Source organism: Neoarius graeffei, chromosome 21, assembly GCF_027579695.1.
Source record: "Neoarius graeffei isolate fNeoGra1 chromosome 21, fNeoGra1.pri, whole genome shotgun sequence".
Classification (NCBI taxonomy): domain Eukaryota; kingdom Metazoa; phylum Chordata; class Actinopteri; order Siluriformes; family Ariidae; genus Neoarius; species Neoarius graeffei.
In genome coordinates, this window is record NC_083589.1 from 62750572 (window position 1) to 62774474 (window position 23903).

Here is a 23903-nt window from a genome sequence, read left to right on the forward strand (position 1 = left end):
CGGTCTGGACTTTGACTGGGCCATTCTAACACATGAATATTCTTTGATCTAAACCATTCCATTGTAGCTCTGGCTGTATGTTTAGGGTCATTGTCTTGCTGGAAGGTGAATCTCCTTCCCAGTCTCAAGTCTTTTGCAGCCTCCAACAGGTTTTCTTCCAGGATTGCCCTGTATTTAGCTCCATCCATCTTCCCATCAACTCTGACCAGCTTCCCTGTCCCTGCTGAAGAAAAGCATCCCCATAGCATGATGCTGCCACCACCATGTTTCACAGTGGGGATGGTGTGTGCAGGGTGATGAGCAGTGTTAGTTTTCCGCCACACATAGCGCTTTGCATTTAGGACAAAAAGTTCAACTTTGGTCTCATCTGACCAAAGCACCTTCTTCCACATGTTTGCTGTGTCCCCTACATGGCTTCTGGCAAACTGCAAATGGGACTTTTTATGCCTGTCTTTCAACAATGGCTTTCTTCTTGCCACTCTTCCAAAAAAGCCAGATTTGTGGAGTGTACGACTTATAGTTGTCCTGTGCACAGATTCTTCCAGCTGAGCTGTGGATTTCTGCAGCTCCTCCAGAGTGATCATGGGCCTCTTGGCTGCTTCTCTGACCAGTGCTCTCCGTGCTCGCTCTGTCAGTTTAGGTGGACGGCCATGTCTCGGTAGGTTTGCAGTTGTGCCATACTTTTTCCATTTTTGAATGATGGATTGAACAGTGCTTCTTGAGATGTTCAGAGCTTGGGATATTTTTTTATAACCTAACCCTGCTTTAAACTTCTCCAGAACTTTATCCCTGACCTGTCTGGTGAGTTCTTTGGTCTTCATGATGCTGTTTGTTCTTCAGTGTTCTCTAACAAACCACTGAGGCCTTCACAGAACAAGTGTATTTATGCTGAGAGTAAATTACACACAGTAGGACTCTATTAACTAATTAGATGACTTCTGAAGGCAATTGATTGCACTGGATTGCATTTAGAGGTATCAGAGTACAGGGGGCTGAATACTAATGCACACCACATTTTTCAGATTTTTATTTGTTTAAAATTTTGAAGACCATTTATCATTTTCATTTCACTTCACAATTCTGTGCTACTCTGTGTTGGTCTATCACAGAAAATCTCAATAAAAAACTTTTAAGTTCGTGGTTGTAAGGTGGAAAAATGTGAAAAAGTTCAAGGGGTATGAATACTTTTGCAAGGCACTGTAGATTCTACTTAATGTTTGAACATCATCACCTAATTAACAATTTTAAAAATATATTTTAAAGAATGACATGTTGTCCTTTTTATCCTTTTATTGTTGCCTCCGATGGCAGAAAGCCTCCTGCCTCACATCTCCGGGGTCTCCGGGTCGGATGAGGTGTGAAAGAGTGTTTGAATGTGTGTGTGGTGGCATGAAATGGACTGGCGTCTCATCCCGGGATTGAGTCTGGATCCGGAATGGAATGTGATGTGTTTGTCAGGATTTCCAACTGAATGTTTGTGGAAGCTGAAGAAGCTTTTGAGACGCCATGACGATCCGTTGATGTCACAATACGCTTTCTGAGATACTGTGAGACATTTTTATTAAAAAATAAATTTCATCAGAGACAGGCTGATGTACAGAACCCCTAATGGGACATGAATAAAAAAAAATCAATACTTTCTTGTCCTTTCTTTTCCCGCATGACCCTTTAGGGCCGCTGTACTGATGTGGTGTTGGGCTTTAATTTATTTCTTTATTTATACAGATTTTTTTCCCTCTGTTTCAGTGTTTCAAGAATTTAGTTATATTTTGTTTTGTTTATAAATAAATAATAATAAAAAAGTTTCATAGACATTAAATAAAGTATCATCGAAAAGCTTTTTATAAAATTGAAAAGTTTTTTCAAAATTATGATGCGTATCACCCACATCTACTGCAGCTCTCTCTCTCTCTCTCTCTCTCTCTGTCTTCTGTCTCTCTCTGTCTCTCTCTCTCTGTCTTCTGTCTCTCTCTCTCTTTTTCTGTCTGTCTCTCTCTCTCCCTCTCCTGTCTCTCTTTTTCTCTGTCTGTCTGTCTGTCTGTCTGTCTGTCTCTGTCTCTCCCTCTTCTGTCTCTCTCTCTCTCTCTGTCTTCTGTCTCTCTCTCTCTATACATATCCATCTCTCTCTCTAACACACACACACACACACACACACACACACACACACACACACACACACACACACACACACAATCCAGGAAGTACATATTGATGGCCATGTTCCCTGAATGTTGATGATATTTATACGTAGATCTTGGAATTTATAATGAAGTTAAAGGCTTTTTATTTAAAGAAAACTGTATTGATGATTACCAGTAGATTATTGATTTTATTGGCTGTAAGTTTCTGTGTTCTCACCCAGTTGGACTCGGTCTCTTCCTGCCCACTGTGTTCTTGTGCTCTGCATATGAATATGAAGTGGCGCCGGTAACCCGTGTCTCGCTGTGACAGAATCGGAGCAGGCTGACTTCAACTGGTGTTTTACAGGATCTCTGCGATTTCTCTCCTAATTTATGATTTGCCGAAGCTGGCGTCTGTACGAGCAGCAGGAAAATCTGCCCTATATAAGGTGTTGAGTGTGTGTGCTTTTGCATGCCGAGGAATGATGAGCTGAACCAGAGCTTTGGAAACACACACACACATACACACAGGTCCCTTCATCACTCCTATCCTGTTGCTCGGCTCTCCAGACTCGCTCCAATTTTCCTTCGTTATCATGATGTGCTGTGATCAAAGCTCGATCTGGGACTTGACGCATAAAATCCTCCGCCAGTCGCGTGTTGTGCTGTTGTAGTAAAATAATCAGCGCTGTTCTTGCTGCTCTTACCACACCAAAGTCTTTCATTCCTCTTACAACACTACAGGTTCCTGAGGATTACAATTTATTATTTATTTACTAAACAACAACATCATCATGCATTTTTTATCCGTTTACAGTTACGCTGAAGGATAATGATAGCTCCTTTTCTCACTTTGAATTCGAAAGTTACAGCTTTCCCTCTGACACTGGAGACTCCTTCAATGTTGCAAATTCCCCTGCAAACGAGCTGTTACTATAGAAACAATAACATAAATGTCAGCGCTGCTATTACAGAAAACGATTGGTCACCTTCTGACCAATCAGAATCCAAAACTGTCCTATTCCTCAGGAGCCGTCATCGTGTCCGGTATCAGGGAGATTCAGATGAGTTTTTCCACACTGTGGTTGGGATTGTATCTGTGTTTTTACTTATTAATGAAATGTGTCTCATGGATCTGCAAGACTCCGCCCCTTCCTGTCAGGCACATCAGGTCACTAATTAGAGGGAAGAAGGTGATGATATTGTGCTTTATAAGACACCTGAGTTAAATATGTCTTCTGTTGTGTTGGGCAAAGCAACAGAACACACTGAGAAACCGCAGTTAACACACACACACACACACACACACACACACACACACACACACACACACACACACTCAGAGTGTGTTTCTCATAAGGATAAGATGAACGAAAAGGATGGCATGAATAGAACGAGAAAGAAAAATACAGGGTAAGGGACAAGGAGAGAGAGAGAGAGAGAGAGAGATGGAAGAGATTTCTTCCTCTCCGTGACTGCCGTTTGTCTCCGAGTGTGTGCCGAGTGTGTGCCGAGTGTGTGTGGATGTCTGGGGAGGATAATTGAGGGGACACAACGCGCCTCTCTCTTGTTAAACTGCTGGGAGATGACAGAAAAATTAGAGGCATTTCACTCCTGACAGGTTGTTGTATGTTTTTTTTCTTTCTTTCTGCTTCAAATGGTTCATGTCAGTTTGTTTTCAGTCAAGCTGTCTCTCCGGCACAATGCAGCCCGGCCTGCGCTGCTTTTTATTTTCTTTTTATATGACGAGGGAAAAGGATCTGATTTATCTAACGCCTCTCAGATTGCAGTAGCAAATGGCACGAGGAAACACAGACACCACTGTTTTCTGCTAATTACAGAGGCAGACTTTAATTGCTTGTTTGAAAACACTTTTCAAACTTGCCTAATAATAACAATTAGCTACTGCTACAATTTCTCACTGTGTTTGTGCTCTCTCTCTCTTTTCCTTTATTTTGATAACGCAATCTGTCCTCCAGAGTGAACAGTCTGGTTTCAAAACATGTCACTGTCATTTTTCAGTCTTTTTCACTGTATATGTACGTGCATGCTATTGGGTTCATTTTCCACTAAATCAGTAGTAGCTCTATTCAGTGGTTGAGCGAGCATCACTTTGAACACTTTCTCTATTGTGATCGTCATGTGATTTTTTTTTTTAGGAACATGGAGTAATGTGTAAGTTCAACTGCGTCCATCCATCCATTATCTGTTAGCACTTATCCCGTGCAGGGTCGCAGGCGAGCTGGAGCCTATCCCAGCTGACTACGGGCGAAAGGCGGGGTTCACCCTGGACAAGTCGCCAGGTCATCACAGGGCTGACACATAGACACAGACAACCATTCACACTCACATTCACACCTACGCTCAATTTAGAGTCACCAGTTAACCTAACCTGCATGTCTTTGGACTGTGGGGGAAACCGGAGCACCCGGAGGAAACCCACGCGGACACGGGGAGAACATGCAAACTCCACACAGAAAGGCCCTCGCCGGCCACGGGGCTCGAACCCGGACCTTCTTGCTGTGAGGCGACAGCGCTAACCACTACACCACCGTGCTGCCCCACCTGCATTCATGTGATTTTTAAATTTTTTTTTTTTTTTGCATAGACAGTGCATACAAGCTGTGTAATAAACAAAGAGAAGAGGTAGATTTTTTTTAAAGTGCAAATGAAATCCTTAAGTGATTTATACAATATCAGTGATTTATAGTATATATGCCTTACCAGTCAAAAGTTTATACACCCCTACTCATTCCTAGGTTTTTCTGTATTATCATTTTCTACACTGCAGATTAACATCAAAACTCTGAAACAACATCTAGAACACGCACGGAACGATGTGAAACACAAAAAGTGTTTAGAAAAACAATATTTTAGATTCTTCAAAGTAGCCACTGTTTTATTCCCCCTTCCGTTTTACTTCCTCTCTCCCGTTCCTTTTCCCTGTGATTCATCTGATTTCTCTAGTTTGTCTCTTGTGGGCGTGGCACATCTGTCTAGTATTTGTGAGCATGGCTAAATGTATGTAATTGAGCTGTAACATGGCAGCGCTTGGTAATTTATATCTGATTGGCATTTATAAACTTATGCACGTGAGTATGGAGGAAAATAAGAATCTACACCAAAGGGGTTGAAAATCAATTGGGGCTTTGCCCTGTGTTCTTCCCCTGTCACTATGTAATCTATGTAACAAATCAAATAAATTAAATTGCTAAATATAGACTGGAATGAAAAGTCTGTAAAAATAAAAAAAAATAAAATAAAACCCCAAACCAAACATTGTGTATTGTGGCTTTTCCAGAATTCTTTAAAGGCTTTAGCATTGCCACTGCTTATTTTCACATCATCTCCATCCATAAACATGGTTTGGCTAAAGGAACCACACACACACACACACACACACACACACACGGACAGACGGGCATGGTGTGGTGTATACACTCTGTGTGTATTTAAACACTAAAAGCCGTGGTGTCAATGGGATATTCATGACATTTCCCATTTATGGGTCAGACACAAAAGCTTAGGCTGATCCAGCTGCTGATCCAGCTGCTGGATGTGTTTCACCTGGATTACCTCCGGATCAAATCCACACCATCTCTCCTTTCATTATCGAATATGGAGAGTAATCCTCTTGTGGAATTAATCTGCTTTAATGAGCATTTGTTATCAGGCTGAGCTGGAAATAAATTGCTCTGGTAAAGAGGTGGGTTTGGGGTGAGTTTTCTTTGGGGGGGGCAGGATGTAGACAGCAAGGAGGTACAGGTATCTTTACCTTTACACACATTGCTAAACTTTGGTAAGCACTTTATCCTGGTTTGGGACATGGTGGATTCAGAGTCAATCCCAGGATCATTCACAGCTTGGGGCGACTGACACTTACCAGTCCACCAACACGTTTTTGGGAGGAAACCAGAGAACCCTGCAGAAACCCAAACACCAGAAGAACAAATGCAGAAACTCTACAGAGACAATATCCTGAGCTCAGGATCAGACCAGGGACTGTTCTGTGAAACGAATCTTTTTTAGTTCACCCAGAGAATGGGATTTGAATCATATGAATCAAACAGACAAATCATATTCTGTTGATTTGAATCAATTCATTTGACTGATTCAAGGGCGGCACGGTGGTGTAGTGGTTAGCGCTGTCGCCTCACAGCAAGAAGGTCCTGGGTTCGAGCCCCGGGGCCGGCGAGGGCCTTTCTGTTCGGAGTTTGCACGTTGTCTGCGTGGGTTTCCTCCGGGTGCTCCGGTTTCCCCCACAGTCCAAAGACATGCAGGTTAGGTTAACTGGTGACTCTAAATTGAGCGTAGGTGTGAATGTGAGTGTGAATGGTTGTCTGTGTCTATGTGTCAGCCCTGTGATGACCTGGCGACTTGTCCAGGGTGAACCCCGCCTTTCGCCTGTAGTCAGCTGGGATAGGATCCAGCTTGCCTGCGACCCTGTAGAAGGATAAAGCGGCTACAGATAATGAGATGACTGATTCAAACCTTTAACCCTTTTCTGCTGTTTAACTCTTTCACATAGGGTTCGACTGTAAGTTAGAAACCATTCAGGAGGCTAAAAACTCATAATTATCTCAATCCTGCTTGAGGAACCCGAGGATAGAAACATGGTTTGGTTTGACACCAGTCCACAATTAAATAAGGTTGTGAAAAGGAATAAATGAAGTTATTCTTTCTCTCGGAACAAATTACTGTAGGGTGGAGGCTCCACATAATCGAAGACTAATAATAAACAAATGAAACATGTTTTATAATAAACAAATTATACATATTATAAACATATTTTTTTCTGATGGAGACATTCATTTAACATTTGCAGAATGAGTCTCGAGTGCCACGTCACAAAGTGTTTTATTTCTCTTATACCACAACAGTTTGCTAGTGGTTATAATTATTTTATTTAGTAAAGAATTCATTACACTTTTTAAAAATCTATTTATAGTTAACTTTCAAGGTTATGGAAAGTTATTTAAAGGTTATTTACTACTTTAACCAGAGCTGTCTCTGTGCTATGATGAGGTCTAAATCCTGACTGATACATTTCATGGATGTTATTCCTATGTAAATATGAGCATAACTGCTGTGCCACAGCTTTTTCAAGGATCTTGGAGATAAAGGGGAGGTTTGATATTGGCCGATAATTGGACAGCTGACAGGGATCAAGGTCAGGTTTTTTAATCAGGGGTTTGATAACTGCTAGTTTAAAGGATTTGGGTACATAGCCGATCGTAAGAGAAGAATTTATTATTTTTAGAAGCGGTTCAATTACTTCAGGTATTATCTGTTTGAATAGATGTGTCGGTAAGGGATCTAGTACGCAAGTTGAGGCTTTTGATGCTGAGATTAATGAAAGTAATTCAGTTTCTCTAAGGGGAGTAAAACATTCTAACTGCTGATCTGATACAGTTATATTGTTAACTACAGGGTCACTTACATTGTCTGACCTTAAATTAGTAGTTTGAATTTTTTGTCGGATATTCTCAATTTTGTCATTAAAAAAAATTCATGAAGTCGTTGCTACTACATACTGCAGGTGTGCATGTGTCTATAGTGGACTTATTCCTGGTTAATTTTGCTACAGTATTAAATAGGAATCTAGGATTATTTTTGTTGTCTTCTATTAGGGAGGAGAGATATGTTGATCTCGCAGCACTAAGAGCTTTTCTATACTTCAGGAAGCTCTCCTTCCAAGCTAATTTGAACACTACCAATTTTGTTTGACGCCATTTACGTTCCAATTTTTGAGTGGTCTGTTTTAAAGTGTGAGTGTCATCATTATACCAGGGTGCTAATTTTTTCTCTCTGACCATTTTCCTTTTTAGAGGAGCTACATTATCTAAAGTACGGCGGAATGTTGACTCTAAGCATTCAGTTGCCTGATCAAGTTCTGCAGGGGCTGACAGTGACCCAATCAAAGTTGATAACTCTGGGAGATCATTTATAAAGCTCTGTGCAGTAGTTGACGTGAATGTACGTTTAATACAGTAGCGTGGTGAGGTGCATATATTATTACTCAGACAGTTTGAATGAGATGAGATAATGATCTGAGATAACTTCAGACTGTGGAAGTGTGACTGTATTGTCTGTTTAACCTGAATGTTAGTATTAGATCGAGGGTGTGACCACCATTATGGGTCGGTCCTATGACATTCTGCTTAATCCCGACTGAATCTAAGATGGACACAAACGCTGTTTTTAAAGGGTCTTCTGGGTTATCGAAGTGAATATTAAAATCTCCGACAACTAAAGCTTTGTCTAAGGAAATAACCAAATCTGAGATAAAATCTGCAAATTCAGAAAGAAACTCAGAATATGGCCCCGGGGGCCTGTAAATAATAAGCAATGGAATTAACTGGGTAGACTTATTTTTCGAGGCTACATACATTATATGAGTATGAAGAACTTCAAATGTATTAAATTTATAACCAGGTTTTTGTGTTACACCTAGATAATTATTATAAATAACCGCGACGCCTCCTCCTCTGCCAGTTAGACGAGGCTGGTGTATATAACTGTATCCAGGAGGACTCGCTTCATTTAATGCTATATATTCATTTGGCTTAATCCATGTTTCAGTTAAACAGAGTACATTAAACTCCTGATCAGTAATGAGTTCATTAACCATTAGCGCTTTAGATGTAAGAGATCTAATATTTAATAGCCCCACCTTTAGATCAAAGGTGCTGGCAGCAGCTGTACAGTCAGTCTGATCTAATTTTATATTGATTAGGTTACTGGAACAAACTCTCTGAAAATTTCTACCTTTTTGCTGAGCTCGGGGAACAGACACAGTCTCGATGTAGTGGACCCTGAGTGACGACTCTGTGCAGCTAGCAGACAGTCGGTTTAGCCTGTTCGTCTGCTCCCTGGCCTTGGCTCTGGATTGTCAGAAATTAACTAGGCCTGTTCTGAGACTATGACCTATGCTGCAGGAAATGAGAGCAGCACCTTCCCGAGTGGGATGGATACCGTCCCGCCCTAACAGGCCAGCAGTGCCCTCAAAATTAGCCCAATTATCTATAAAGCCCACACTGTTTTCAGAGCACCACCTGGACAGCCAGCAGTTCAGCGACCATAACCTGCTGTAAGCTACATCGCCACGCCGCATTGGGATGGGGCCAGAGCATACTACAGCATCGGACATCGCCTTCGCTAATTTAAACACCTCTACAAAGTTACTCTTAGTAACCTCAGACTGACGAAGGCGTATATCATTAGCTCCTGCATGGATAACTATCTTTGAGAACCTGTGCTTGCCTAGGACCCTAAGATTACCTGCTATGTCCGGCACCCTGGCTCCCGGTATACACCTGACTAAAGCTGCTGGTGCCCCTAAAGGCTGAGCTAATTTCATGTGCCGTATGATAGAGTCCCCTATAACCAGAGCTCTTTCAGGTTTCTCAGCGGGTGCATCACTAAGGAGAGCAAACCTGTTCGACACGTGACGCAGAGAGGAGTGGTGCTCCCGTGGGCGAGCCTCAGCGGTAGCTTTGACTCTACGCTTATGCCGCCGAGTCGTCACCCATTCGCCCTGCTGTAAGGGCTCTAATGCCAGAGTTGGGGGATTACTAACTCCACCTAGGGCATCCAGACTTTCCCCTACAGAAACTACACTGTTCTCATTCTCACTGGTCTTTTCTAAAACCTGGATACGCGCTTCTAAAACTGCAATCTCTGTCAGAGAGCTAACTAATCTGCACTTTTCACAAATAAAGCTGTCACTAGCGACGGAGGAAGAATGACTAAACATCCTGCACTCAGCACACTGAACAGGTTGAAGGTGTGCCATGATGAAAAGATTCACGTACCTTAATCGAAGATCTGTTGATATTAAAGCAGATCCGATGTGGATGGCCTCTGCTTATGGTCTTTACACAGGAGGAGAGAAAAAAGCTTCTGGTCTTGGCGTTCTTCCGAAAAAAAGAAAAAAAACAGAAAAAGCAAAGCAAAAGTGGAAAGCACAAAAAGGAAAGTGAAAGTACAATAAAAAATGAAGAGGATACTGGAAAATTATCTGTAGAAAAAATAAAAAAAGATTAGTGATTAACGCCAACACTCGCGGAAAAAAGACTCGTCTCAAACAACTCAGAAACCAGGAAGTGCCTTTCACGCCATCAAAGCTTATTGACAGGGCTGTGTAATAGATCAAGCACATTTAAATAAAGTTGCACTCCTGTCAGAGATGCTGTCACAGAAAATTAATCAACATTTTTTGACCAAACAGAACTGAGCATTCAGGAGCTGATGTTGCCGTGGTATAAAAACCACGCGGTTGGACTCTGATATCATCTGAATCCGGTTTTTCCGACAACTGAAATGGAAAATCTCAATGCTGGTACTTTCCACAGACGTAATCTCCACCATGTTCTCCATAGAGATGCAAACGAATAAATGGCACAACTACATTGTTATCTTTATGTGTCACTAATTGAGTTTTTGACAAATAAGTGTGAGCGTTATGACATCATCTCGCACTTGCGACTGTTTGCCTTTCCGCCCTCCTTGTCTTCAGCTATGTTCAGTGTAAATTATTTGTATCTAACCATGCAAACATCTCTTTCTTGCTCACACACACACACACACACACACACACACACACACACACACACACACACACACACACACACACACACACACTTAAAACATGTCCATGCATTTGTCCCATGTGACAGGACCAGGTGTGTTCCTGCATCCTCTGGAACAACAGCACTGTCACAAACTAACAAGAGAAACATGTACTTTTTTTTAAAAAGCTGTAATTTAAGAGATTTGATTTGGTTCTTTAGAACTTCAGATTGGTGTGTCATTTGAGTTTCCACACATAATGGAGTGTGTGTGTGTGTGTGTGTGTGTGTGTGTGTGTGTGTGTGTGTGTGTGTGTGTGATACAAAATAAGACCGAGACATGAGTCTTGAAACATTTTGCGCATGTGCGTGAAAAAACAAACAAAAACAAAACAAAACCCAGACATGTCGTTTTAAATTAAGCTGAACTGAGTTCAAGCTTCGCCTTTATCTTTACTGTCAATTTTTCTTCCTCTAAAGTAAGTCATTTGGAAGCTTTTATCTTATTAAGGTATTAACAGCAACATCTGCAGCTCTGCTCGGCCCAAATGCAGGCATTGTACAGTGTTCTGAGGACAGGGACAAAAAAAACCCAAAACAAAACCGGCTTGTCAGTGTTCCTGAGAAACCACAAAGCGTAAACTCTTCTGTCTGTAAAACTCAAAGGAAGTTACAGCTTTATCTCTGAGTGTTACGAAATGTTATGGATGCTGGAGATCCTTCAAGAAACATCTCCTTACAGAAAATGTCACCATGTTAAAGATTACACACCCGTTTAGCATGTAAATATACGTACATTTGAGGTTTCATTGCAATCAGAGCTGCTGTTATGGAAAATTAATCAACACCTTCTGAACAGTCAGAATCCAGATGTTCATGCAGTTGATGTTCATGCAAAAGAGGAACATATTCCAGTTCTAGAATGGATATAAATGTCAAAACTGGACTGTGTGAAGGTTTTTCCAAGGCTGTGACACAAAGATGGGGAATTTTTATTCCAGTCTTTATTAGTCGGGGTAAATAATTAATTTCTGTCATGAATATGAAGGAAGTTAGCCTGGATCATGTTACCAACCAAGCTGAAGAAGCTAGCCAAGTTCACTATCAAGCTAATAGCCCTTACAGAAAAACCACATGAACTTCACATGTGATTTCTCACATGTGAATTCACATGTGAATTTAACGAGCAAAAGAAAATTTTGATTTATTAGGATTCACTTGGTGCCCCGCAAAAACACTCCATACATCTATTAGGTCCATAATAAGAAAACTAGATACGACACTGATGAAGAAAAACTCCCTCAGGCAACACGAGGACGTGATCGGCTCATTCTTTTCGCCTGCAGTACCTTTTGTGCTCTGTAGGGGTCAGTAGGTCGGCCTGTTGGAAAGTCGGGATGTGTAAGATATCCAGGTTGCTCTCAGGAGGTTTGTGCATCATTCGTTCCTGGTTTCCATTTCTATTTGCTAACGAGACAGCGAGCAAAGGAGACAAATGTAAACAGATCGCTCGTAAATTTCCACCCCTGTGTTTTTTTTTTTTTTGTCAAACAGTGGTGCAGGCTTTCGAACTTCGCGTCATCAGGAGGTTTTCTTCAGGACTCAAAACAGGAAAGCTGTCTTGAAGGTTCACTCTTTCTTCAACAAGGGGCCCGAGCACCAGATCTCTAAGGATCCAACCACGTGTCGCTTATTAACATTAGCACAGTGAGTGTGGTATATGAATGAATGAATGAATGAATGAAAAATTGTATCGTACTGTAGGTAATCAGTATTGGTTGTACATGTTTGCCCTCCCCCCCCAAAAAAAACCCCACACACTCGTGTACACATACTTGTCCTACATCTCCACTTTGAGACTAAACAACATCACCACGCAGGAAGGAACAGCCTGTCACTAAATTATACCGAGCAGCCGTTTACATCCCACTGGATAAATATTTACCGACCCGCCTTGTGATTAGCCACCTCCGCTAACTGTCCACCCCGCTTGGGCCTTGCCTCTCCTCGGGACCACCTTGGTGAACAATGGCCCTTTCAGCAGAGTCTCTCTCACTCACACACACACACACACACACACACACACACACACACACACACACACATGTAGAAACCCTCCAGACCTACAGCCTTGGGGACCAGGCAGGAAGTGGCACTCAATGCCCCAGACGTGGTGTAGGAGGTTTGGGGGGAGGGGAAGCAGGTAATTGAACCCCTGTAGGTCTGGGTTACTTTTCAAAGCTTGTTTCAGATGTGTGTGTGTGTGTGTGTGTGTGTGTGTGTGTGTGTGTAGAATGAGATAGATTTCAGGGTCAATGAACACCGCTTAGCATTCTGTTGGGACGTACCAGCTTACGCAGGTCTGGGGAACAGATGCGGTGTCAGGCTCCGCCCACTTTGCTTCATTGCATTGTGTCTCATTAACAGATGTTTCAATGTTATTATTGTATTAGAGCTGAAATGAATAGACAGATGTGTACAGCCGTGGCATTGCGATTAGTGTGTGTGTGTGTGTGTGTGTGTGTGTGCACGCACGCATGTTTTAATCCCACATTTCCCCCAGTTAAGCCCCTGTGATACTCTTTTTTTTCCAAACACATAACAAAGACATGATTTCGTATATTGTCTCTGGTGTCTCTTCCTTCTGCTTATAAGCTCTTTATGAACACTTATAACAACATCTTGACGTATGTAAAGTGTCTCATTTTGGCTTGTAAGGTTTGTATGAGGAATTAAAACAATGTGATGTCATAACAGGGTTAAGTTTATTTTCTCTGGCACTTAAATCATGTTTCTTATTTCTGCTTATATGATGATGTCAGTGTCATAACATTGTAGACATTTTCTCTGGCCCTTATGTAAAGTGCATTATTTCTGTTCATAAGAGTTCTACAAATACTTAATAACACAGTAATGACAAAGTATTATGAGCACTTATACAACGCAGTAATGACACAGTAATAACATGGTTATGTATAAGAGTTTTTGTACATAGGACAATATGTGCAATTTGTTTGGCCCTTAGGTAATGTTTATTCATTATGTCTGCCTATAAGATGTTTATGGATACTTACAATGTCATGATGTCATAATAACAGAGTTATGAAAAGTGTGTGTTACTTATCTCCACTTATAAGTTGTTTATGAATACTTATAGCAGTATCATAGCATCATAATGACAGGGTTATGGAAAAGGTATTTCTTATTTTTGCTATAATAAACTATTTATGTATACTTATAACAATTTAATAACATCATGACATCATAATGAAAGGGGGTATGTAAAGTAAGTTCCTTATTTCTGCTTATGAGCGGTTTAAGAACACTACAATGTCATGGCGTCAAAATGACAAGGATATGTAAATTGTGTGTTACTTATTTCTGTTTATGAGCTGTTTATGAATACGTATAACAATGTCATGACATCATTGTGACAGGATTATGTAAAGAGTGTTTCATATTTTTGGCATAATAAGCTTTATATATACTTATAACAATTTGATGACATCATAATGACTGGGTTATGTAAAGTATGTTTCTTATTTCTGCTTATGAGCTGTTTATGAATACTTCTAACAATATCATGGCATCATAATGACAGGGATATGTAAAGTGTGTATCTAATTCTAACATATTTTCTCTGGCACTTAAGTAAATGGTTTTCATTATTCCTCCTTATAATCTGTTTATGAACACTTATAACAATGTCATGACATCATAATCACAGGATTATGCAAAATGTATGTTACTTAGTTCTGCTTATGAATACTTATAACAATGTCATGGCATCATTATAATACTGTTATGTAAAGGGTGTTTCTTTTATTAGCATAATAAACTGTATGTATACTTATAACAATTTAATGACATCATGACATCATAATGACAGGGTTATATAAAGTATGTTTCTTAAGTTTGCTTATGAACTGTTCAGGAATACTTATAACATTGTCATGGCATCATAATGACAAGGATATGTAAAGGGTGTTTCTTGTTTTTGGCATAATAAGCTTTATATATACTTAACAATTTAATGACATCATAATGATGGTTATGTAAAGTATGTTTCTTATTTCTGCTCATGAGCTGTTTATGAATATTACAACAATGTCATGGCATCACAATGACAAGGATATGTAAAGTATATGTTACATAGTTCTGCTTATGAATACTTATAACAATGTCATGGCATCACGATGACAGGGATATCTAAAGTATGTTTCTTATTTTTGGCATATAACCAGTTTATGAATACTTATAACAATAGCATGACATCATAATGACCAGATTATGTGAAGTATGTTTCTCATTTCTGCTTATGAGCTGTTTATGAAGGCTTATAACAATGCCATGTCAGGGTTAGATATGTTTCAGATAAAGTTTCAGATTAAACATCATAATGATGATACTCACCTGCGTTGCCTGGAGTTTGTTTCTCATGGGCGTTACCAAAGCAAACCTGAATTCTGTTATAATGCTGGATGAGATCTCGGGTGAAAGCAAGCCAGGTGTTGAGATGGTTAAACAGGTGTTCTCTCACACACACACACACACACACACACACACACACACACACACACACACACACACACACACACACACACAGCTTTCCTCATTCCAGCCAACCAATAAGAGCATAAAAAGCCTTTTAAAAAACTCTCTTTGCAGCACTGCTGCTAATTTAATAACACTCTCGACCACATCAGATCAGACAACGCCTGCATTACACTTGGCACAGTCCAGGTGATTTTTGGCATTCCCCCCTCACCACCACCACACAATGGCCAGCTTACTGGTCCCCATTGTTCATCCATTGTAAAGGACCTGAGAGAGACCAGTAGCAAAGACAAAAGCACCAGTCGTGCCGTGCAGCAGAGGCGATTTCGCATGCACCTGGCATCCGCGGCAGACGAGGGACATTATTAATTGCTAATACATATTTATGCGGCACAAATTTGCCATTTGTTTGTGCATAAAATTATCAATAGGCACAGGGCGCTTAGCCAGAGAAAACGGTGACCTTTTTAAAATAATAATATATGGAGCTCAGCATGGTAGTTGTTCCGCAAGTGTGTGTGTGTGTGTGTGTGTGTGTGTGTGTGTGTGTGTGTGTGTGTGTGTGAACATTGTTAAAGCAGAATAGCATCCTGATATTTGATGTTTGAAAAAAAATAACACAATGAGGAAAGTGAAAAGTCATTGTAGATATTTTTGGCAGTGACTAAGTAGTTCCCATGCCTTCTGACCACACACACACACACACACACACACACACACACACACACACACACACACACACACACACACACACACAATTCAATAAGGAATAAATTAGTCTGGTTTCAAGTGACTCCTTCTCCGCACAAACACATTTACTTTCTATTAATGCCTGATCTGCTCTGCCTGCAGCCAAGTGGCCGCCGGACTCAATTACCATAAAGATTAGAACAAAGCTTTTTACATGCAGGTGAACACACACACACACACACACACACACACGCACACACACACATGCACACACACACACACACACACACACATTGATCCCTCCTCCCTCTGTAACATCTTTGCAACACAAATGCAAATACAGCAAAGAATGGGGAGAATCGAGGAAAAATTGGGAATCTCCATCAGTCCAAATGCATGTTAGTCTTGTGCATGTTCAGAACTGTGACATAAATGTTTATGAAGGTGTATTCCCTCAGGCCTTATCTGTTATCAAAGCTACCCTCACTAATTTTGATGTCAAGTTGATATACAGTGTTATATAGTCTTATATAGTGTTGTATAGTGTTATACAGTGTTCCATCTCATAAGATAATGGTAGTGCCATGGTTAAAAGTCAGTCCTGTGGAGAGCAGCATTTGGAATGACTCAGTCGTCCAATCCTTGCATGACAGTCCTTTCTGCACAAGTTACAGGTGAACTTGGAGTACGGGTTAAGGACCTGGGATTGCACTCTCTGCTCTCTCTGTTTCCTCCTTTGTCTTTTTTCCTCTGATTGTTGGTAAAGCTTTTCTTCACCCCTTTTGAGACCTTCAAATATGGTGTACCGCCAGCAACTGTGGGCTTCAGCAAGTAACTACCAGTTATTTGGGTCGATTCCTGTGAGTTTCATATTGCTCTTGCAGACGTCTTTGTAGCGCAGTGCTGGGCGGCCTACTGGGCGGTGTCCTGTGGCCAGCTCGCCGTATATGATATCCTTTGGAATGCAGCCATCCTGCGTACGATACACATGCCCCAGCCAGCATAAATGGATCTGGCAAAGGAGGCGATGCATACTCCAGGAACCAGCTTGTTGCAACATGGTAGTGTTGGTGACTTTGTCTCACCATGTGATGCCAAGAATATGTTGTAGGCAACGAAGGTGGAAGCTTTCAAGACGTTTCTTCTGTCTGGCATAAGTAGTCTAGGTTTCGCAACCCACTGTAAAACCCGATAAGGTGACTGAGCTCAAAAATTTTATTGAAACCGATTACATAAAATTTTTGAGGTGAGTAACTTAAATTTTTTAAGGTAAGATTTCTTAAAAATTACAATTAAGTGTAACTATAGTGTAATTTTTAAGAAATCTTACCTTAAAAATTTTAAGTTACTTACCTCAAAAATTTTACGTAATCGGTTTCAATAAAATTTTTGAGCTCAGTGACCTTATCGGGTTTTACAGTGTAAAGCATGATACTCAGAACGCATGCCCAATAAACTTTGAGTTTGGTGTTTAATGTTCATTGGTTGTTTTCCCATACTCTCTTGCTCAGTTTTGCCAACATGCCTGCAGCTTTTGCAATGCGTTTGTCAATTTCTCTGTCAAGGGACAGATTGTTGGTGATGATGGAGCCCAGATAAGTGTAGTGATTAGTGACTTCAAGCACTTTGTTATCAATTCTAATCGAGGGTGGTGCACAGATGTCCTGGCCCATGACATTTGTCTTCTTAATGCTAATAGTTAGCCTGAACTCATTACAAGCATCAGCAAACTGATTGATCAGGGTTTGGAGGCCCTCTTCCGTGTGCTCTTCCATGTCCAAACTCATTACAAGCATCAGCAAACAACATTTCTCTAATGAGCACTGTGTGCACTTTTGTCTTGGTCCTCAGATGTGCCAAGTTGAATAACCTTCCGTCACTTCCAGTGTGTAGATGGACACCATGTGAGGAGTTTTTGAAAGAGAAGTCAAGCAGCAGTGAGAAGAAGATACCAAACAGAGTTGGTGCAAGTACACAACCTTGTTTCATGCCACTCTGAATTGCAAAGGGTTCTGAAACTTCACCATCATAGCTTACCATGCCTTGCATGTCTTCATGGAAAGAGGCAATTATGCTGAGCAACTGTAGAGGACAGCCAATCTTCTTCAACAGTTGGAACAGACCTTTCCTACTCACGAGATCAAATGCTTTTGTGAGGTCAATAAAGGCAATGAATTATGACATCTGCTGTTCTCGACATTTCTCCTGGAGTTGACAGACAGAGAAAATCATGTCTACTGTGGATCTTTTAGTCCTAAAACCACACTGAGATTCTGGGTAAATGCGTTCAGCAAGGACTTGGAGACACATCAAGACCACACGGGCAAAGACTTTGCCAACTATGCTCAGCAAGGAGATACCCCGATAGTTATTACAATCACTGCAGTCACCCTTGTTCTTGTACAGGGTTACTATTTTCGCATTACACATGTCACGAGGTACCTTGCCTTCCCTCCAACAAAGAAGCAAGAACTCATGAAGTGGTTCCAGCAGGGCTGGTTTTCCACATTTGATGATATCTGATGGAATACCATCCTCACCTGGTGCTTTACCACTGGATTGGGCATCAATGTCTTTACTAAGCACTTCCATGGTGGGTTCTAAGTCCAATTCCTCCAAGACAGGAAGGTCTTCGAAGCTGTCAAGTGCTTCCTGAGAGACTGAGTTTTCTCTGGAGTAAAGGTCTAAATAATGTTCAACCCATCGACTCATTTGCTTGTTTCTGTCAGTAATCACCTCGCCTGTTTAAGCTTTCAGAGGTGCAGGCTTCATAGTTGTTTTGCCTATTGCTTGTTTAATACCCTCATACATGCTTCTGGTGTTACCAGAGTCTGAGGCACGCTGGATATTGTCTGCGAGTTGAAGCCAGTAGATGTTTGCACAGCGACGAGCAGTTTGCCGGGCCTTGCTACGAGCAGCCTTCAATGCTTGTAGGTTTGGCTGACTAGGGTCATGCTTGTAATGGGTCAGTGCAACATGCTTGGCATCAATGACTGGTACTAACACAAAGATGTTAGCTTCAAACCAGTCAGCATTCTTGCACTCTTTATTGCCATGCATCTTGGCTGCAGTGCTGTAGATACTGTAGTATTCCGAAGAAATTTCCATCTTCCTTCTGTGTCGAGTGGTTGGTCATTGGTCAGAGACTCCTTAAAGTGCATATTCTGGACCAATTTCGTGTTTTTTATATGAAAGAATGTCCCTTTACACACTCATCCAGAAGGGTAATTTTGCACAAGGCCATCTGTCTACAGCAGAAAAAAATAAAATAACAAAATGCATCTGGAAAAATCCCAAGGGAGTCTGGAGCCAGATTCGTGACGTCATGCGCAGATCCGCCAGCAGGCTAAGAGAGCTTGCATGGGTTCAGTGCACAGTCTGTGTAGACCAAGTTTAGCAGCTAGCGATTTTGTATTGAAATATGGAATTGTCACCTGAGCTTCTAAACCCATGAATTCATGTATCAATGCTCATCTATCTATTGTTACATAAATCATATTTTTTCTAATTACTATTATGTATTTATATATTTCTTCATAGGGCAGCACGGTGGTGTAGTGGTTAGCGCTGTCGCCTCACAGCAAGAAGGTCCGGGTTCGAGCCCCGTGGCCGGCGAGGGCCTTTCTGTGCGGAGTTTGCATGTTCTCCCCGTGTCCGCGTGGGTTTCCTCCGGGTGCTCCGGTTTCCCCCACAGTCCAAAGACATGCAGGTTAGGTTAACTGGTGACTCTAAATTGAGCGTAGGTGTGAATGTGAGTGTGAATGGTTGTCTGTGTCTATGTGTCAGCCCTGTGATGACCTGGCGACTTGTCCAGGGTGAACCCCGCCTTTCGCCCGTAGTCAGCTGGGATAGGCTCCAGCCCGTCCGTGACCCTGTAGAACAGGATAAAGCGGCTACAGATAATGAGATGATGAGATGAGATATTTCTTCATTTAGAAGAGTACTGGCTACTGTAGGATAAAGATTTCATAAGCTACACACATGGAATCGGCTAAGCAGGGTTGTATATACATTTAATGTGTTTGGCAGGTCCCAAGATCTCAAGCCCTGACATGCCGTATATCCCTTGATACATGTGAAGTAAGTGTATTATCGCCCAGCGCTTTCATGTTGTTTACTTTTGTGTGTGTCAATAAATAACATTATCAGTGTACCACACAAACACAGGAACACCTAATTTAGAGTATAGTCTCTCTTATTTCTTACCCTGGCAACAGTCGACTTGTGAATCGCTGATTTTCTTGGTCTTTTTCTCGGCTCTGCTTTGGTCCTCGGCTTCCGGGTGCCTCGCACGAAGCGCTCCCATTTCTCTCTCATTGTCCGGTCTTTTGGAAAACAATGAGTACTAATCCCATCATGATTGGTGTTGCTACACCCTCCTACGATACATCTGTTAACCATTTTAATAATTATGTGATAACGTTGAAGAAATTTGCAGAAAACCACCAGGTCATTTTCTCATAAACAAACCAGCGCTGACGTAGGATTCAGAGGGAGGCGTCCCGCACGCGACATCACGAAAATCAATGTTTCCCGGGAAATCCAAATGGCAAGTTTTTTCAGAGGCGGATGAATTCGCGTCAAATGGCTTGATTTCAACTGAATTTTTCTGGTATTGCTCAAGGGAAAAAAAATTGCACAAAATGTTACAGATATTTGACCAAAGTTTAATATAAAATAGGAGAATTACATTGATTTTGCTCCTGAATTTACCCATGATATGCACTTTAAGCCATTCTATGAACTCCAGGTTTTTGTCAGGGTAAGCCGTCCTGCTGATGTTAATTTTCGGATTACATTTTTTCTTGGAATGATAAAGTTTCTTTGGTTTTAGCTTTTCCTTCAAGACAACCAGAGAGTGGTCAGTGTCGCAATCGGCACTGTGGTATGCTCTGGTATTATGGACATAGTTTAGAGACTCGAGTCTAGTAATAATCAAGTCAAGCTGATGCCAATGATTCGACCTAGGATGTCCCCAAGATCCTTTATGGCATAACTTGTTCTTGAAGTAGGTGTTCATCACACATAGGTTGTGGTAGCAGCAAAGCTCCAGGAGCCTCTGACCACTGTCATTCATTTTCCCTATGCCATGATGACCTAATACGTTTGGCCAGGATTCATGATCTGTATCCACTCTTGCATTGAAATCACCCATAAGAAAGAAATGCTCTGTTGCTGAGATTCTTTTGATAATGCTTAGATGTTTGTAGAATTGATCTTTGGCTTCAGGTATGGCTGTTAGTGTTGGTGCATAAATACAAACAAGGTTTGCAACACCCTCCTGTATAAAGAGGTGTAAGGTGAGGATTCTCTTAGTGCTACCCGTTGGAGGCTCAATCATGTGGAGCAATGTGTTTTTAACAGCAAAACCAACACCATGTTCCCTGGTTTCTTCTGCACTTTTTTCTCACCAGAAGAAGGTATAGTTTTCCTCCTTCAGTGATCTGCTGTCTGGAAGTCGGGTCTCTTGCAGGGCTGCAATGTCAATATTCAATCTGCACAGCTCGTGGTCGATCACTGCAGTTTTGCAAGTGTCGTCTATTTGTTGGAGATTGTCTGACAGTCCAGTACTCATTGTGCGCACATTCCAGCTTGTAATGTGAAGAGCTGGAGTCTTCATTTTCTTCCGATTTTTGCCTGGTGCAGTGTTTAACGATCCGCTTGTTGAACGAAGAGTTCTAAGCTCCAGACACCCACTGAAGCATGCAGATCATGATGGGTCAACACCTTTCTGGCTGGGGCTGCCTAGTTTAAGGCGGGCAGTAGTTGACCAACAGGACACAATCATCCCTCCCACCGTCGAAGACAACCTGTGGTGTCTGGCTCTTACGCCAATCAAGCATGGACTTATAACTCGTAACTGCTGTCTTCCGTGTTGTGCTCTCAAAGATCGTAAGACTGGAGTGACCTCTCCAGGGCGCAAGCTTGGGCAAAGTGTATGGAGGCCTAGCATTGCCCACCCATCAGGGCCCTCCTCTCAGCCACACCAGCAAGATCCAATGGAATGCAGAGCATTACGATTGGGGCTGGCTAGGCTGCAGGAGTTGCCGGACAGAAGCCAAAAATGACAGCCATCCGCCTTTGGGTCTCCACTCCGGATTTTCTGTTTGGATTAACTTCCATAGCCTTTTCCATGGATGATTATGGCTGCAAGGCAGCGGAGGTTTGGAATCAGGGTTTTCCGTCCCCTAGGTAGACTGCCCTCCTAGGTTGACGAGCTCTATCTGCCCAGAGCAACTGGCTTTAAGGCACCAGTGAACCGCCTTTCACCCCTTCTCCTTATCAGTAAAAACAGTTTCACCGGGCATAGTAGCTAAGCCATGTGAGAAGGCCAGGAGTTGGGCTGTGGTTGACAGAGGCTATTCCAGATGCATGCCTTTCAGAGCGTTTTGTAAATAGTGGGATCTCATCCCCACTACCACCCCGGCTATGCCAACCTTAGGAACCATACAGAGTTATATAGTCTTATATAGTGTTATACAGTGTTATATTGTCTTATATATTGTTGTATAGTCTTATATAGTGTTATAGTGTTATGTAGTGTTGTATAGTTTTATATAGTCTTATATAGTGTTATAGTGTTATGTAGTGTTGTATAGTTTTATATAGTCTTATATAGTGTTGTATAGTCTTATATAGTGTTATACAGTGTTATATAATGTTATACAGTGTGATATAGTCTTATATATAATTTATGTATAATAAAGTAATGACACCATGATAACAGGATTAGTGGGGTTTGGGTGTTATGACATTGAAATAACAGGCTGATGTATAATTTCTCCCAGTTTTATTTTTTAAACAACAACAACAAAAAAAGTCTTATAAGCTGTTTATGGATACTTATAACAATGTCATGACATTATAATGACTGGTTTATGTATGTTTTCTCAGGTCCTTATTTAAAGTACCCAGTTTAAAGAATTCTAAGATTCTATTAACACTTAGAACAATGTGATGATGAAATTATATGTTTTCAAGTCTGTTCCTTATTTCTGCTTATAAGAATTTTATGGGTGCTTATGATGATGTCATGGCACCCTAACAACATCCATCTCTCCATCCATCTATTCATTATCTCTAGCTGCTTTATCCTGTTCTACAGGGTCGCAGGCAAGCTGGATCCTATCCCAGCTGACTACGGGCGAAAGGCGGGGTTCACCCTGGACAAGTCGCCAGGTCATCACAGGGCTGACACATAGACACAGACAACCATTCACACTCACATTCACACCTACGCTCAATTTAGAGTCACCAGTTAACCTAACCTGCATGTCTTTGGACTGTGGGGGAAACCGGAGCACCCGGAGGAAACCCACGCGGACACGGGGAGAACATGCAAACTCCGCACAGAAAGGCCCTCGCCGGCCCCGGGGCTCGAACCCAGACCTTCTTGCTGTGAGGCCACAGCGCTAACCACTACACCACTGTGCCGCCCCACCCTAACAACATGTTTATGTATACTGTATTTGTCCCTTAAGTAAAGGCTGTGGTTATTAAGATGTTTATGAATGGTTATAACAATGTCATGATGTGATAATGACAGGGACATGTGACATGTATTTCTTTTTTCTTCTTATAAGCTGTTTATGATTTATTTAATAATGTTATGGCACAGTAATGACATGGTGGTACACTTTCTTTGGACCAGTGGGTAATGTTTCTTATTTCTGTTTCTAAGTGAGAAAGAACTTATTACAGTGACACAAAACAGTAATGATTAATGAATTGTGTGTATTTTTGGCCTTTATGTAAAGTGTATATATGTCTTTACTGATGTTAACTTTATGTCAGAAATATAATCATAATCTCTCTCTCTCTCTGTCTTTATTCCCCTTCTCTTCTCTCTGTTCGCTTTCTTTTAATCCCTTTCTCTTTCTCTATCCGTGTATCTATCTCATCTGTCTCTATCTCTCTCTCTTCATCCCTCTCTGTCTTTATTCCCCTTCTCTCTATTCTTTCTCTT

At 41.3% G+C, this 23903-nt stretch overlaps 1 protein-coding gene across 2 annotated transcripts in view; it reads left to right on the plus strand.

The window, feature by feature from the left end:
• The window catches only part of sox5 (SRY-box transcription factor 5), a 524923-nt gene that overhangs the window by 38658 nt on the left and 462362 nt on the right, over positions 1-23903 (plus strand). The window lies entirely within an intron of this gene.